This window comes from Protopterus annectens, chromosome 11.part0 (assembly GCF_019279795.1).
Source record: "Protopterus annectens isolate FY-2018-M chromosome 11.part0, PAN1.0, whole genome shotgun sequence".
Classification (NCBI taxonomy): domain Eukaryota; kingdom Metazoa; phylum Chordata; order Ceratodontiformes; family Protopteridae; genus Protopterus; species Protopterus annectens.
The window spans coordinates 112,449,723-112,462,733 of record NC_056745.1 but is presented as its reverse complement, the minus strand read 5'-3'; the positions used below and the strand labels follow the sequence as shown (position 1 = coordinate 112,462,733).

At 46.5% G+C, this 13,011-nt stretch overlaps 1 protein-coding gene across 4 annotated transcripts in view; it reads right to left on the bottom strand.

The window, feature by feature from the left end:
• LARGE1 (LARGE xylosyl- and glucuronyltransferase 1) overlaps positions 1-13,011 on the bottom strand; it is a 2,030,740-nt gene that overhangs the window by 1,781,227 nt on the left and 236,502 nt on the right. For all 4 annotated transcript variants that reach the window (XM_044087485.1, XM_044087484.1, XM_044087487.1 and 1 more), the window contains one exon: positions 11,701-11,756. The gene's annotated coding sequence lies outside the window, so the exon portion shown is untranslated. The remainder of the gene's footprint in view (positions 1-11,700; positions 11,757-13,011) is intronic.

The following is a 13,011-nucleotide window of genomic DNA, read 5'->3' as shown; positions in this document are numbered from 1 at the left end:
GGGTGGGATGCAAGAAAGAAGGCGAGAAGAAGACAACTAACATAGAACATTATGGTAAGTACATGACTTCTCAATGTTAAGTTGTCAATTTCGCCTTCATTCTTGCTGGATGGGACAGCGTCCCTAGCACCTTAGTCCTGGGTGGCTCACTGGAACAAACTCGAGTACAGTGGAACCAAAATCAGCCCTACTTCTAGAGGCCATGTCCAGCTTGTAATGAGAAATGAAGGTATGAGGAGAGGCCCATGTGGCCGCTGCACAAATGGAATCCATTGGCAATCTTGCCTGAAAGGCTACTGAAGAATCTAATGCTCTGGTTGAATGAGCTCTGGGCTTAATAGGGAGCTCTTTATGCCTCAATTGGTAAATCAACATAACAGAGGTCAACCATCTGGACAAGGTTACTTTGGAAACTGGTAGGCCTGGTTTCCCTTCCGCGTAAGAAGCTGTTCTGATTTCCTCGTCTGCTTGGTTCTATCCAGGTAGAAGCGTAATTGGCGGTGAACGTCTAGGCAATGTAACTTCCATTCAGACCTATTGGTATAAAGTGGGAAGAAAACAGGAAGATCGATGGTCTGATTCAGATTTTTTTCAGAGAGTACCTTGGGTAAAAAGGACGGATTAGTCCTAAGTGACACTCTATCTTTATGAAAAACAAGGTAAGGAGGGCGAACACAAAGGGCTTGAAGCTCTGATACCCTTCTCGCTGAAGTGATGGCTACTAAAAACAGAGTTTTCCAAGAGAGCAAATTTAATGAACAGGAAGCCGCAGGTTCAAAGGGAGGGAGAATTAAAGACGACAGCACCAAATTTAGGTCCCATGGTGGGGGAGGGTCTTTTACCGGGGGCCTAAGTAAGAGGGTTCCTTTTAGAAAGGCTTTACAAAGTTTGTGACATAATGCTGATCTCTGACAATCCAACGTGAAAATTCACAGTGGCTGCCAACTGAACTCTGATGGTGTCTGAAGAAGATCCCATTTGAAAAAGTTCTGCCAAAAAGTCTAAGACTGTATGGACAGGGGCTGTAAAAGGGTCAACTTGTTTCTCCCTTGCCCAAACAGAGAAACGCTTCCATTTGCTAGCATAAGTCTTTCTGGTAGCAGACTTGTGCGAAGCAAGGATGATGTCACAAACTGAATGAGAGATTGAGGGAAGCCTGGCTAGGGTTGGAAGTGGAGCAACCAAGCTGTGAGGTTGAGAGATTGGAGAGATTGATGCAGCCCGCCCGACTGATGTATCAGAAGATCTGGCACTGGGTCCAGATGCCAGGGTTGATCTAGTAGATGACGTTGCAGGAATGGAAACCAAATTTGTCGAGGCCAGTAAGGGGCAACAAGGATCATTCTGGATCTCAAAATAGTTGCTTTCTGGATTAGCTGAGTAATTAAGGGAAAAGGGGGAAAAGCATACAGAAGACCCCGAGGCCAATCGTGGACTAGAGCGTCTCTGGGGAGACCTGGAAGAGGGTGAAGAAGTCTGGGCACTTGCTGTTTTGAGGGGTTGCAAAACTATCACAGCAAGGCTGACCCCACCTCCTGAAGATTTTTTCCACTACTAGCTGGTTGAGAGACCACTCGTGGGGCATGAGAATGGCTCTGCTCAGCCTGTCCACTATGACGCTGGACTTCCCGGGGATATGCGTTGCTACCAGAAACCGTTTGGAAGAGATCGCCCACTGCCACAGTCTGAGTGCTTCTCGACATAGGGGGTAGGACCTGGTTCCGCCCTGCTTGTTGATGTACCACACTACAGACATATTGTCTGTCTGAATTGCAATAGTCCCGGTGGGTAGAGAGTCTTGAAGGGCCTGCAACGCTAAAAGTACCGCTCTCATTTCCAAGACATTTATGTGCAGGTGGCTTTCGAAAGGCTGCCATGTGCCCTGGACTGTCCTGCCCTGAAAATGCCCCCCCCACCCGATCAGGGAGGCATCCGTTGTCACAGTAGCCACAGGAGGAGGAAGGACAAAGGGTCTGTCGTGAAGAACCTGAGGGGAGACCATCCACCACGAAAGGTGTCTTTTGCATGACTGAGTGATTAGAATGCTGTGTGACATTGGAAGCTGTTGAAGGGACCACCGGGAAAACAGCATCCATTGCAGGATCCGCATGTGAAAACGAGCTAGGGGAAGTAATGTGATAGCTGCTGCCATGAGACCTAGGGTTTTTAGTATGAATCTGGCCTGGACTCTGCTCTCTTGTAGTAGGATTTGAACATGACCTCGAATGTCTGAAACCCTTTGTACAGGCAGTTTTGCAGACAGTTCGACAGTGTTTAAAATGGCGCCTATGAAGGTAATACACTGACAAGGCGACAAGGCAGACTTTTCGGAGTTTATAGAGATACCTAGCTCGTTGCAAATTTGGAGGGTATAATCTCTGGAATGGAGCAGCTGACGCCTGGTGGTGGCAGTAAGGAGCCAGTAGTCTAAGTATGGCAACACCCGGAATCCTTTTCGTCTCAGGTGAGCTGCAACCACTGCCATGCATTTGGTAAACACCCTGGGGGCTGTGGTGAGGCCAAAGGGCAGGGCTCTGAATTGGTAGTGATTGGCATCTAGCCGGAAGCGGAGAAACCTCCTGGAGCGGCCTGTTCATTTCGATATGATAGTACGCATCCTGAAGGTCTATAGAGCACATCCAATTGTCCTGACCCAGGAAGGGTAGAATGGACTGAAGCGTGACCATCCGGAATTTCGTTCTTTGAACAGTCTTGTTCAGCCTGCTGAGATCCAAAACAGGTCTCCAGTCCCCTGTCTTTTTTGGTACCAAAAAGAACTTGGAATAGACTCCGGATCCTTGTTGATCTGCTGGGACTGGTTGGATGGCTCTTTTTTTCTAGCAGCTTTGAAATTTCTAGTATTGCTTGATCCCTCAGACCGGGTGGAATGTCTGGAAGGGGCCCTTTTGGCGGTTGAGGGGTATGAATAAAGGGAATTTTGTAACCCTCAGATATGATCGACCGTACCCAATTGTCTTGCGTGAGGGAATGCCAGGCTTCTGGGTACAGTGATAGTCTTCCCCCGACTGCCTCCGAAGGTGGACAGTCGGGCAGCTCCTCAGGAGTGCTGGAAGGGTTTGTCAGAGAAGAATTCTCTGCTACACTGATTCTGCGGACCCCCCCTGCCCCTCGGGCGGCATCTGTTATTGTTCCCTCCTCTGCCTCTGGAGGGAAGCTCACCATGTGCGTCAGGCAGTACTCCCCGAGGTTTGCGGAACCACATTTTCCAACCTTTCTGACCTTTAAGGTATGGTCTAGAAGGGGTAGAAAAATGGACGCCTACGTCAGAGAGAGTCTTGCCTTCCTGCTCGTACCTGGTCAATGTATCCTTCACTTGAGGTTCAAACAAGGCAGAACCATCAAAGGGGGTGTTAGTGAAGGATGCCTTGAAGGGGTCAGCAAAATTGCAAAGCCGCATCCAGGCGTGTCTCCTTAGAGCGACGCTCGTGCCTGCAGCCCTACTCGCTCCACCGGCTGCATAGGAAATGAGCCGCATGGAGTAGTTGACAATAGAGTTTAGGGTCCCCAGCTGGGAGTTGATCTTTTCCTGAGACCCCGCAGCTGATGGGTCCTGTAAGGTATCACCCAGTTCCTTGAGAAGAAGGTCTCTCTTGAGACGGGTGAAATGGCACAAATAATTCAGCGACCGCATAGCAAAGGTCGCTGAGGAAAACATCCGCTTGCCAAACCTGTCCATAGTCCTAGATTCCTTATTAGGAGGATGGACAGGTACTGAAGGGTCAGCCAACTCCTTTTTAGTGGCATCAACAGGGATGCCCTTAGTTAGAAACTGCTTGTCAGAAGGGGCTGTAATAAATTTTGTAGGCCTCTGGGGAGTTGGTTCCATAGTATCCGGAGCCGTCCACGCCTTTCGAGCCACCACATCCATGAGCGGGTCGAAAGGCGGAGACACCCAGGAGGTGGAAGGGCAAGAACCGAACGCATCCAGGTACACAGACTCATCCTCAGAAGGGTTAAGGGCAGACCAGTTTCCCCTCTGCTTAAGAATCTCCAGGATGTCAGAAAATTAGACATCCTCAGAGGGGGACCTTGGGGGCCCTTTTGAGTCATCCAAGTCAGTGTCCGATGTGACTGACTCAGGGGAGTCTACATGCTTCCTCTTGCATTTTCTCTTTCGAGGGGGCTCCCCTGAAGGATCAGGGGAGGCCTCGGAACAGGAGGATACGCCCAATGGGGCTACCTGTAGCGTTGGTTCTCCACGCTCATCGGGAGGGCGGGTAGAGACTGAAGCAGGCACCATAGAGGAAGGAGACGACCGTGGAGCAGGCACAGGGGCCAGCACACTCCTCATGACCTCAAAGGCGCCCCATCAGGCAGGGAAGGGGGTCCCCGCTCCGAAGAAACAAGGACTCCTCCCGGCACCAAGAGGGACAGCTCCGAGGGCGATGTCGGGGCCGAATTCACCTGCGCCGAAGCTCCGAGAAGGAGAACGGGGTCGGCCAAGGGTCCAATGCCACTCGCCCCCTCGGAGCAGACGAGAGAGTCCCGGCGCCCAGATCCCTCCAAGGATGAAACCAAGGAAGAGATCGGAGCCAATGAGGGAGCCGAAAGGGGTGGTATCGGCTCCAACGTTCCGACGGTCCCGACCTCTACGATCTCCAGCTCCGAACTCACAGAGAGTTGGAGGGGGAATCGAAGAGGGAGTAGTGAAAGCCACTGTCTGATGAGGAGGGCTATGCAAAGTACAGTTGTGTACACTTACCATAAATGTAGACGTTAGAGTGTCTTCACTGTTGCAGTCATCACTGTAGGGTTCTTCCTGCCGGCAGGCAGTCCTCGGTTGGCCAGAATCCCAAAGGCTGGGTCCGGCGTCGGCTGTTCAGTCATGCTCCCTGACGTCAGAGCGCCAGGAGTACAAAGCTGCCAACCGACGCCATGTTCTCCAGTTTTTCTTGCCCCAGATATCAGGTGCCTAAAAATGAAGGCCAATAGTAAAAACCAAAAAATAACTTACAACAAACCCCATAGCCTGTAGCAAATACACCTCAGAAGAAAGGTGAAGAAGGTAAGCACACTAGTGAAAGTATATGTGGGGACAGGAGGGAGGGTAACCCAGACTGCAACAGTGAAGACACTCAACATCTACATTTATGGTAAGTGTACACAACTGTACTATGTTCATCGTGTTTCACTGTTGGAATCATCACTGTAGGGTTGAATCCCAAAGCTGAGATAAGGGGTGGTGGTTATAGAGAAGGAGCGGCTAGAAGGCCCTGCAAGACTGCAGAGGCAAAGCCTGCCATAGACTTAGAGTAAAGAGGGATATTATACTGCTTAGAGAAAGTATGCACTGAACTCCAAGTTGCAGCTTCCAAAATATCTTTGGTAGGTACTCCCCTGAGAAAGGCAGCTGAAGTAGCAGCAGCTCTGGTAGAGCGAGTCCTAATTTTTCCTGGGATTTGCTTTCCATGATAAGAGTAACAGAATCTGATTCCATGCACAATCCATTTAGAAATGGTCTGTTTTGAAATGGCTTTGCCTTGGGAGTTTGTTGCATAAGAAACAAACAGTTGCTCTGTTTTCCTGATATCCTTGGTTCTGTCCAGGTAAAAACAAAGTTGTCTGTGTACATCCAAGGAATGCAAGATCCTTTCCCCCTTATTTTGTAGATTAGTGAAAAAAGTTGGCAGGTGAATGGTTTGATTTAAAGCCACTTTGGAAACCACTTTAGGCATGAAAGTAGGATTAGTCTTTAAAGACACCCTATCTTGGTGAAAAATAAGGTAAGGTTCCACAGCCATGAGTGCTCGTAACTCCGAGACTCTCCTGGCTGAAGTCAAAGCCAGTAGGATAGCTGTCTTCCATGATAAATACTTAATATCAGTTGTGGCAGCAGACTCAAAAGGAGGCAGAGTGAGTTTTTCCAGAACATAGTTGAGGTCCCAGGCAGGTATGGGTGGTGTCCTAGGGGGTCTTAAATTCTTTGCTCCTCGTAGATACTGTTTCAGAAGTGGAAGTGAAAAGAGTGGAGGGTCTGTATTGTAATGTGCAGAGATAGCAGAGGCATGAATTTTTATGGAGGAGAAGGATAAACCCTTATATGTAGCATGTCCGTTAGGTAAAGCAAAATCAGAGGGATATTAGGAATGAGAGGATCCGAATCCTGAGCATGCATCCAGGTGCAAAACCTCTTCCATTTGCCTGCATAAGATTTTCTAGTGCTAGGCCGTCTGGCTTCTAAGATAACATCCATGACCTTTTTGGGAAAGGGAGGATTAATCATAGATCCTGAATTCGCCAGGCTGCCAGGCTGAGAGTTTTGATATGAGAGTGCAGAACCTGGCCCTGGTGTTGGGACAATAGATTGGGAATCTGAGGCAAAATCCAAGGTGGTTCCTGAGATAGATTCTTCAGTGTTGAGTACCTGAATTGACGAGGCCAATTTGGGGCCAGTAGAATCATCATCTTGGGCTTGTCCTGTTTGATCTTTAATAACACCCATGGTAGAAGAGGTAGTGGTGGAAAGGCATACCCCTTGAGGTTTTTCCAACTGAATGATAGTGCATCCACTTTCGATGCTAGCCTGTGAAAAGTCATTGTGCAAAAATGTAACTGGTGGTTGAGGGGGGATGCAAATAGATCTATGTCCGGGCAGCCCCAGGCTTCTGTAATCGTCTTGAATATGTGGGTGTCTAGCATCCACTCGTGTGGGTCTGACAGGTTCATGCTCAGGCTGTCTGCCAAAGCATTTTGTTTCCCTGGCAGGAACTGAGCTTGTAGATCCACTTTGCAAGCTAGTGCTGTGTTCCATAGAGTCATGGCTAGTCTGCAAAGGGGGTAGGAATGTGAGCCTCCCTGCTTGTTGATGTACCACATAACTGTGGCGTTGTTTGTTCATATCAGTAGTTGTCCTGGTTGTAGAAGATCCCTGAAAGCCAAGAGGGCATTCTGAACAGCTAACATCTCTTTTAAATTGATATGTAGGTGCTTCTGATCCTCTGTCCAAAAACCTTGCAGACCCTTTCCCTGCAAGTGGGCTCCCCATGTGTAATCCGAGGCGTCCGTGGTTAACACTTGGCTGGCTGGAGGTAGACTGAAGGCTTTGCCTTTGTTGTGAAGACATGCCATGGACCACCAATGGAATTCCTTTTGTAGGCAAGGCAAGAGAGCAATCTGTGTATCTAGACTGTGGCAATGCTGGGACCATACACTTTTAGGTACCATTGTATTTTTCTCATATAAAGTCTTGCATTTGGTATGAGAAGGATGCAGGAGGCCATGTAACCCAAAGCCTGCAGGAATTTCCTTGCAGTTAGCTGAGTTATAGAAGCCAAGGTTTTGAAAGTGGAAGCCAGCTGTAGTTGTTTTTCGGATGTCAGGAATGCCATCTGGGTTGTTGAGTTTAAGAGAGCACCCAGAAAAGTTATCTGTTGTGTGGGGGTCAAATTTGACTTTTTTATGTTTACAGTGAATCACAGGCACTTGAGAAGATTTTGAACAAATAGTAGGTGCTGGAGTAAAACATCCTTGCTGTCTGCTTGAATAAGGCAGTCGTCCAGATAAGGGTAAATTTGAATACCCTTGAGTCTGCAATAAGCTACTACTGGTGCCAGGCACTTGGTGAAGACCCTGGGCGCAGTAGACAAGCCAAAGGGCAGCGCAGAGAATTGGTAATGTTTCGAGACGGCCTTGAACCAGAGGTATTTTCTGCACTCCTGTCTGATAGGGATGTGAAGGTAAGCCTCCTTTAAATCCAATGTCTCCATCCATGCATTTTTGCTCAACATTGGCAGGAGCTGCTGCAGAGTAAGCATTTTGAACTTTGGAATCTCCAGGAAAGTATTCAAGACTGACAGATCCAGGATGGGTCTCCATGAGTTTTGCTTTCTGGGAACTAGAAAGAGCCTTGAGTAAAAGCCCTGCCCCATCTCCGATTGTGGAACCAGTTCTATGGCCCTCACAGTCATGAGGGATCCCACCTGGTTTAATGCCTCGGACCAGTGGTGTTTTGGTAGGTCTGGCCATCCGTTTGGTCTTGGCAAGGTATGAAAGTGGAATTTGTAACCTCTTGAAACTACATCCAGAACCCACTTGTCTTGGGTTATGCAAGTCCAATTTTGTTGAAAAAGAGAGAGTTTTCCTCCTAGAGGTGCATCCAGGAGAGAAGTTCCTGGAGCCATGCAGGGGGAGTCATTGAGCCTGTTTTCTAAATGATTGAGGTCTGTCCTCTCCTCCCCTGGGGGTGGAAGTACTCCATTGTCTAGGTCTGTAAGAGGCCTGTGTTTTAGGCCTCCCTCTGGTGCGCCTATATCTACCCCTCTGAGACCTGTCTGAGCTGGGAAAAGACCAATTTTTTTGTTGGCCAATTTCTGCTAAATCTAGGGGGCTGAACTTGTAAGAAATCCTTAACCATTTGCATGGATTTTGCCTTATCCTCCATTTTCTTTATCACCTCTTCAGCCTTAGGCCCAAACAAAACATTATGCTGAACAGGAGCATCCAGCGACTTTGCTTTAACTTGATCAGGCAAGTTTTGTTCCTTTAACCAAGCATGTCTTCTAATAACTGTGTCAGAGGCAGCCGCCCTGCAAGAAGCCTCCAAGGCATCAAAACCACAGTGTAAACCATGCTTCCCCACTTGTTCAGTAGCATGCATCAAATCATGTAATTCCTTATTATCTGCACATGCAGAAATGGTGCCTAACTTTTGTTTCATAACAGACAGTAGAAATTGCTGATATTTTAGCATATGAAATTGGCAATTTAAAGCCCTAATCGATAAAGTAGCAGAAGTATACACTTTTTGCCCCATCTCTCCAAAGCGCTGGATTCCTTATCTGTCAGAATAGGATTTTTAGCAGAGGCAGCCTTAACCCCCTTAGGACCCTGAGAAATGGTTTCTGGATCAGCAGTAGGATTTTTGTAAAGGAATTGGTGGGAGTCAGGGACCCTGTAATATCTGTCGGGCTTAGCAGGAGCTGGAGGAAAGGAGTCAGGAGTTAAATTAGCCTCAGAAAAAGCATCATCCACAATATCCAAAATAGGAGGAATAGCCAGGGTTCTATGTTGGGGAAGAAGAAGGAAATCCCTGAGCCTTCTCTTAGATTCCGAGTACTCCTGACCCTCCCAGTGAAAATGTTCCCTCATGTCATGTAAAGTTTCCCCAAAAGAAAAATCCTCGGGGAGAAGCTGATGGAATAGATTCCTCAGCATCAGAATCCTCATAAGGAGGGAAAGAATATTCCTGTTCAGAGGAAGACACTGAAGAAATAGATGCCTGATCAGAAGAATCATAGTCCAACTCGTGCCTTGGCCTTTTGTCTGGAGGGGGATGTGAACCCCTAATCATGGTTAGCAGGTCCTCCGCCATTTTAAGTAACAGTTTCTGTGATTTGGGTGCCGGATCAGAAGTGGCCTGGGCTGGTGTCTTGGATTTAGAAGGAGTCTTTGTCTTTTTCCTGGGTTTTGCCTTTATCAGAAGCTGTGTAGGCCTGAAAACCCCCTCGGAAGCCGGTACCTGCACAGCGGCTCCGGACCCATCCGAGGAAGCATTGTCCGAAGGTCCTGCAGCTGGAGTGCTCAAAGGCCTAGTTGGCTCCTCGTGGGAGTCCATTTCGGCTATTGGTTCTGAAATGGCCGACAGGGGCTGCGAAAGCGCCTCACTGACGATGGTCGAACCTGATGCTGGCTCTGGTTGTGTAACATCATCTGATTTGGACCTCGGAGGCCTGTCCTTATCCTTGCGTCGTTTGTGAACTCCGGTAGTCGGAAGCGTGTCAGACGACATTTTATAATTAAATCGCTACCAAAGCAAAATCGTACCTCCGCTTAATCGTACGTTGGTTAAATCTAGCACAAAACCGACAACTAGCTACGTCGTGGTCAGGGCCTAAACAAGGAATACAGTAAGAATGGAAATCCTTATGAGGTATTTGCTTCCCACAAGAAATGCAATTAACTTTTTCAGACATCGGACTGGAGCAAGAAAAAAGTTTCCCCAACGGGGTACTTAGCTATGAGAAGAAGTAAGTCTTCGGACTGAAGCACGAAAAAATATCAGGAGTCAGTCGACCGGCACTTGCGAACTGCTTTCACCGCACAGCAAGAAAGACTGGAGAACATGGCGTCGGCTGGCAGCTTTGTACTCATGGCGCTCTGACGTCAGGGAGCATGACTGAGCAGCCGATGCCGGACCCAGACTTTGGGATTCTGGCCGACCGAGGACTGCCTGCTGGCAGGAAGAACCCTACAGTGATGACTGCAACAGTGAAACACGATGAACATCATTTGGGCCAGTGCCTGCGACTTAAGTAGTCTGCTAACCACCCTCTCGAGGTCATGGTCCGACAGCCTGGAAGACCGACTGTGACTCTGCTCGGATAACAAGTGAGACTTCGGAGCCAAATTGACAGATTCCAGGGAAGGAGACCTGGAACGCTTCTTGCTCGAAGACAGCTCCGACAGCAGAGTCGGACCTGAGGCCTCGAATCATCGGTTCCGGCCGGAACCGATGCAGTGGTAGTAGTAGCACCGCTCGGCGATGGCTCCGAACATGGAGCCGACAGTCTGGCGGGCTTAGAAGGTTTACCCGACGAAGGCTTAGCTGGGGAACCTTCAGGCTTTAACAAGCCTCTCTAAATAAGTTTGTTTCTGCGTTCCTGCAGGACTCTTGGACTGAACGCATGGCAAACAGAACAAGAGTCCTGCAGGTGCAGAGGGCCCAAGCAATATACACAAGAAGTGTGACCGTCTGTCAGAGACATCTTCTGACAGCACGAGTCACACTTCTTGAAGCCCGAGACCTTAGCGTCTTTAGACATCCTGAAACAAGGATGACTGGCAGACAAGGACAACTAAGGGAGGTCTAGTCACAATCAGCCAAACACACACACAGACACACACACAAAAAGGTTGTAACAGACCAGAATAAATTAAAAAAAAACCACACTTATTAATACAATCTAACTAGGCACACACATACAACTACAGACAAATAAGTATGGAAGAGGTTTGGCCAAGGGCCTAACTATTAGGTGAGGGGAAAAAACTGTATCAAAAACTACCTAAGAGGGAATCCTAAGCAGGGATCTAAAGGGTAGTAACTATAAAACACTATCGCTAATATTTTAACCCAAAAAGCTGACTAAAAACAAGAAAAATATTAATACAACCTGAGCTGGCAAAAAAGACGCAACCTCATAGCTGAAGCGGCAAACGAGATCTGGGTATATCACACCTAGCATTATGGGACATAGGATAGCCTCGAGCCGGTAAAAATAGCTCTCGAGCTTTAGTAATAGGCAGAGTTGGAGCCGAGGTTCGGCTCCGAACCCATCTAGCAAGAATGAAGGCGAGATTGGCAACTTAACATTAAAACGTTAAGATAAAAGCATCTGTAAAACTACAAATAGTGGCATACACACAAATCAGTCTATGATAATTTGGCTTTATTTATTGACTACATAGGGCCTACCATCTGAATGGGATTGTACAGGTGAAGGACCAAAAAGATAGTTAAAGCTCAAATTCACATGAGCAATGCGAAAGGTACTTTCTTAGCTCAAGTCACTTGTAGCACAGATAGGAACGACGTTACTAAATATTTTAACATATAATTACAGAACTGAAATAGGAAATCTACAGTAAAAGAATACTTCTACATTAGAATAGCAACTTCAACAAATGCTTTTTTGACATGCAATCACGAATGACAATCTGCCCCATTTTACAACTGCTTACCTTTAAAAATTCACAGTCCTGCTGGATGTTTACTCTGTACCCTCTTCATTGTACAACTGAAAAGAAAAATAATAGTTTAATTACCTTTGCCACCATCTTGTTGATATCCTTGATGCATCTGTAACTGTACACTTCTCAGACAGCAAAGTATTCATAAAGCATGGAGCCTCTCATAACAGACTGACAACTGCAATGTTCTGAGGTGTTCTCAAAAATAGGAAAGGAGGTATCTTCTAAAAAACGTGTTGCTAATTAAAAAAAAAAAAAACTTTTTTTAAACAGGTGTGCCAGATCAGATATCTACTATCTTTTGAAGAAAACAAAACCACGCTAAAACTACTAAGTCAATCAACAGATATAAAAGAAATCTGTTCATCTCACTACATTACAACTATTTCGGTTTAGTTTCTTTGTTCACACAAAATGTGAAGAGATCCAACGACTGAAACCAAGTTGTAAGGGGTGGATTTGTTTTCAGTCAATAAGTTTCCTAACTAAACTTAAATATTAGTAGTTTCAGCAAAAAAAAATAAATAAACGGGGTCTATATTAAAATCTCGAAGTCTGACCATATCAAATACAATATTGTCAACACGAGAATACCGAAAGCACACTACATCAAACTTTTAAATGGAAAATCTCTGTAGGGGGAGATTTCTGTTTACTTCAATGTAGTGCATTCTCGGAGTTGATATATTTAAGTAGGGGGGGCAGGGGGGCTTGCCCCCCTGCCTACACACTATTTAGTTTTTTTTTTTTTTTTTAATTTAGTATTTTTTTTTTTTTTTGGTTTTGATGGTTTAATACTTCGATCACTTACGTTCAATCTTTAGTGATTCGAAGTTTTAAACCTCTGAGATTATAATATAGACCCAAATAAATAAATAAAATGAGGTCAAACTAGTTAACCTGCAAGGTTTGCCATGGGCAATGTAAAAACCATTATGGCAAACAGTGACATCCAATTACACAGAAAAGAGAATTTATAATGGAGAGTGCTACAGTTTTGGACCTTAGAAACAAGGTATCTACTTATGCAAAAGCCAATCAAGCAAAGTTCTGTTCAGATGCCAGTGAAGTCTATGATGTAAGGAGAGGGACTAATAACACACAGGTTCATAGGTTGGTACTAGGCTATCGGCCCTAGGGCCTACACAAGTCTAGCCATAACAATTCCCTGGATATTTCTTCCCACAAAATTTACTTCCCTGGACCACTGTCTAGCAGGGCGACTGACATGACCCCCGGGGTGAATTTCCTATCTCCTCCCATCCAATCTTCAAAGTTCCTTTTGAAGAGGGGCAATGAGGC